General features: G+C 34.6%; 1 long non-coding RNA gene across 1 annotated transcript; it reads right to left on the minus strand.

Annotated features, from left to right (window-relative positions):
* Positions 1-1125: 1125 nt before the first annotated feature.
* Positions 1126-4316, minus strand: LOC149926295 (uncharacterized). The gene is made up of 4 exons (XR_016474088.1): positions 3987-4316; positions 3755-3892; positions 1667-1831; positions 1126-1196 (listed from the first exon to the last, which is right to left on the minus strand). It is a non-coding gene; the product is annotated as an uncharacterized LOC149926295 (long non-coding RNA).
* Between the last annotated feature and the right edge of the window lie 827 nt (positions 4317-5143).

Below are 5143 nucleotides of genomic sequence, written 5' to 3' on the forward strand. Positions count from 1 at the left end.
CATCGTTTCGATGCAACAAGTACTTATGACCAATTTTATCCACTGGACTGTCGATAAAGGTTTACGGGAATGATGGATCATACTGGTCCAGATCATTCAATTAATAAATTATAAACGGTACTGAAGTAAACCCATTTTTGTTTTGGAAAAATGTTTATGAAATTGAGATGATGAAAACGCAATAAATATCGAAAATGAAACACCACAAACTGGATGGAAAATAATAATTGTTTAGGCCTTCCATGTTTTAAGCCTGTGAATATGTTGTTCAGACATTGCCGGAATCTTTTTATTTACAATTAAGCATCACAGATATTTCGGTAGTGGGCACCACAGACGTGCCAAAAACTGTAATAAGTATTGGGTAAAAGTATACATTTTGAGGGTACCCCAGCGACAAAATAGCTGTTCGAAAACGTGACAAATAATGTACTTTTATTTTAACAACAAATCGAAGAAACGCTACGCGCCAAACGAAAACAGCATGATCAACCTTAACCTTCAAATTATACTTTAACTTATAAAGTATTCATCACCAAAATGAGTACTTTCCGTTTCGTTGTAGTATGGTCCAAACTATAATTTAAAAAAAAATATTTGTGAGGTCCGCTTTACCCAGTTTGGTTTCAATCGTATATTAAGTGTATCCAATAGGAGGTTTTCATGGGATATTTCAATTTTAGACAGTCCCAAAATCTTTCATATCAGTCCATATTTTTAGATAACTTTCAGGTAATTATTTATATTTATCCAAATGAAAATAAGACATTGTGAATTAGTGTAGGGAGCTGTTAGCTCGCATTAAATGAAGGGCTTGGTTTGACCCTCCTACGTATTTTAACTTGACCACCGGAAAAATAGCTTTAAAATTCGCTCTATGACTTAGGCCTAAGATGGTGCCTTGGGAAGTAGCCTAGCTGATTATTTTCCAATGTATTAGAACTATGAAAGTGTGGTATTTGACATTTAAATAATAAAATATAGTTTTTAAAAAATAAAATGAAAATTAATGTAATACAAACTTTTTGTAAAGAACCGTTGACAATGATGATCGAAGGCGAGTGAAAGCTTTAAGTGCGCTTAAAAATCGATATTCTTGAATAAACATTACCATTATGTTAATGGCAAAGAGAACGAAAGCATACAGCACACCTTTCCAAAGTGGTTCATCGTTCGATGAAAACTCAATCAGAATCCTAATATAAATTTTTGAAAATTATTCAGAATTTTTATATTTTTTGCCTTGTCAAACTCATCTAGCAGTAAAATGTATTTATAATTTAGGTAATACCGCGTCGCGTTGGTATCAACTCTTTTTTCATTGCGATTAAATACTAAGTAATTCGTAAAAATATACACCCATAGATTACAAAAAACTAACATCAGCTATAGTTGATTTTTTTTTAAATATTTGGCTAAGCATTTAAAAAAAATTAGCTATGATGTCGGTATGTTTGCTGTTAACGTTTTAATTTAGTATGCCTGATGAACACTGCTTGGACAGTCGAAAGCTTGCTGTGGCTTTTTAGTAATAAAAGTTTTATTAAATTCCATGAGTTCCTTCTTTTAAATATTTTATTATAAAATCTTAAAACATTTTCATATTAAATCAAATTTGTATGGTAATTTTATTATTATATAGTTACATTTATTAGTAAATACTAACTTGATAATAAATGGAGGGACGAAAGTAAGTAAGGTCGCAACCAGTTCCGACATTAGAGGCAAAATCAACCCCCACCCAAAAGCCTTTAGGAACGCAGATTTAACATCAACTTTCCCTTGAGGTAGCACTTTAAAAAATTTCATTCGTCCTTCTGGTTTATATTTTCTAAAAAAAAAATTAAATTGTTGGTTTAAAATATATAAAATTATAGTTTTAATACAGGATGGCCCAATTTGCTATGAAAAGGCATTTTTCTCAACAACTATTTAATATATAATCTTGAAACTTTCAGGGTATGAGAATTGCGTTGGGATCGTTTCAAATTGTAAATTTGAAGACAAAAGAACTTTTCCCTTGTTTTAATTTTTTTTGAACGAGCTGTCGTTTAGTTAAGTGGCTCTGATTTGATAGAAATTGTTTATCGTTCTCTCATTTGTTAAACAACCTTTTGACCTGCTATGGTCAACTTGTTTTTTTCCTGACCTCATTATCTAGGAATAAAATAGGTCGATTTCGATCAAACCAACGCTATTGGTAGGTTTTCAGGTGGACTCTTCAACTTTCTCATTGAAAAGTTTTCCCTAACACCTACCGGTCAAAAAGAAATTAAGACACGTAAAAATTTTAAAATATTATCGGGTTTGAATTTATATTATTAAAATATTTCAACAGACAATTTTTCGTAGAAAAAGAATTGGTTTCGGGTAGATCACGTTGAATAGTTAAATTTCAGAGCTCGTTTGTCTGGAATTCGGGGTGAATAGTTTATTTAAAGAAGCCTGCTTGTAAAAACAAGTGAATTCACCAGGCAAAAAAAAGTGGACCAGAAATTAACTTAGCTGTTGTGCTGCAAGAGTTCATGATTTTAATTTTCCAGGTCCTAGGTATATATACCGGACACGTTGGAGGGTAGTTTTCTCACGCCGTCCCACAGTTTCCAAAGGGTTCCAATCCAAGGAAAGAACTACATCCCGGGTATAAATGACCCCTCCTTGATGATGTGTCAAAGTTCACCGTTAGAAATATTTTTCAAAAGCTTAAATAAATTGGGAAGTTCGAACATTCGGTTTCCCACAAACTCCTTAAGCGTTCGTTATTATTGCCCTGGCATCGGGTATGATTGACTTATAATATCCCTGGCATTCCAAAACTATGATAAAAGCTGCGCGGCAAAATAAAGCATGCGCAATTCCCCAAAAATAAAGTAAAAATAAACTAAGCCGCTCCATTAAAGGTGACAGGATAATTGGGCGGGGGGGGGTCAAAAAGCTCCCGACCTCTACTCTGGGTATGGCTATTGTCCGAGAGAAAATATTGTGGAAAAAATAGGGGGCGCTTGATACCCACAGGCGACCAAGAGGCAGCTACTATTCCCCAAAGCCCCAAAGTGGTTTCTTAGAATTCAAACAGAAATATATCTATTATTTAGGCCTTTTTGGTGAGAACTTAAATATTCAACTATATTCTACTATTCTACTAAAATATTAGTAAAGTGAATTCATTTTTGAGTCGGAAATGATAATTATCATGAAGTCGGCTCAACAATGTGTGGTAGTAAGACCAGAGGTCCATTTGTAATTGATGGGAAATCAACAATTTGAGTTGGCCACGTATCCAACCTTAATTCACGAGGCAAAAAATGAAGTGGGCCAGAAATTAACTAACCTGTTGTGCTGCAAGAGTTCATGCTTTATTAAAAAAACCTAAACAGTATAATTATTAAAGGTCATGTGAGAATTCTACACTATCAAACACATATTCTAGCTTTCTTTTCGGATCAGCCGCTGTTTACGACTTTTATATCGACAGTTTCAAAGATCGATTAACCAAGAGTAGTTGCCGTGACGCATGAAAATTGCTAATCAAACTAAACTATTTAAAACCCTTTTATACATAATTCAACATTAAAATATAAAGCAGCCCTTAACAACTTAAAGTTTATCAGTAATAATAATTGTAGCGCTTGCCTTGAGTAAAAAGTCTTTTGATACACTCAAATAACGTCTTAAGCTAATAAAATAACCGACTATGGAGACTTCAGAATCTTTGATAAAAGAAAATACCTTCAAATAATGAACGTTTACTTACTGATTATTCTCTCCGACGAGGGAAGTTCAATAAAGATATTTCTCGAGAAGCGAACTTGTTCGTTCTGCCCTTAAATCCGCTTTCAAAATTGTCAAATCAGAAATGCTAAGATGATTTGTAAATCCCTTCTTCAATAAACTATTGGGAATATATGAATATAAACAAAATTTTATAGATATATACAGGACACTTTAATTTCATAGCTCCTGGAATTTTCCTCAAAAACTGTTACCTGGAACTGTGAAATATTTAGGATGTACACTATTGTAAAGTGCGTCGTGGAGCGAGGTACGGTAAAGATTAATGTTAAAGTAGTCATGGACACTCCCGCCATAATACTTTGACAAGTCCAAATCGGAGCATGCCATTCTTATACTTGCTCGAAGGTAGTCAACACAGTAGTGACCTTGTCTTCCATAAACATGAAATGAGATCACTATCCGCCAAATCTGGAATTCACATTCCGATCATCTGCAAAGTCACGAACAGCACGAAAATAGGATGGAAAATTTGAAATAACTGACCTACTACACGTGCGTTGTGTTGACCCACACCGTACTAAAACTCTACCATCTTAAGCCGCGTTCACAAAGACGTTAAAAATGGTAAATATCTGAACTTGAAGGCGTAAGGTAGAAGACGGAGATAGAAATCGGCGGTTCACAAACCCGCTGGAAGCCGAAAGGGGAGAGAAAATTTCTCAAGACGAGAGGGAGATCGGCGGTCAACTCGAAGCTACTCCAGTTTGATATTTCGACCTACGTGCCAGTTTAGGCCAATAGAGAAGCGGTTATGACGTCGTGTCGGTGATGTGATACACAAAAACCTGTTTTCTCGATAGAGTGTCACACTGTGGAGCCGAAGGCCCGAGGGAACGAAACACTTTGTTTATTTCAGTGTTGCCGAAACTGGGACATTTGTACTTGTTCGGTACAAAAGTACTTTTTTAAAATTTTCAGGAGAATTTAAGTACGTTTCAGAATTTTGGGAAATTTTCCTTCGAGGTCTTTCAAAACCGTAAAATTATGAGAAAACGACCTTTACGAAGCTCCTGACTAGCTTAGATTTACAATAATATACAAAATTAGGCTTTTGAGACTTTTGTTCCAGGTTATAAAAATTTGGTTGTACCACACTTCAATTTCAAAATGAAACATTTCTGAGCAAAAATAAAGTTAAGCGTCATCTATTAAAAATATACAGAAATAGGTCGAGGCCTGTTTTTCATATCAAAAGTACAAAAAGGACGTTTCCGTATTCTATAAAGGTACCTTCAGACAATACCTAGCGACAAAAATGGTTTATTTATGTTTGTTTACCTCGTGGTTTCAGTGCGCTATGGCTGCCACAAAATAAAACTTGTTAGCGCGAGTAAAGGGAGTCTTTGTG

The sequence above is a fragment of the Leiobunum rupestre genome, chromosome 9 (assembly GCF_980474605.1).
Source record: "Leiobunum rupestre chromosome 9, qqLeiRupe1.1.hap1, whole genome shotgun sequence".
NCBI lineage: Eukaryota > Metazoa > Arthropoda > Arachnida > Opiliones > Sclerosomatidae > Leiobunum > Leiobunum rupestre.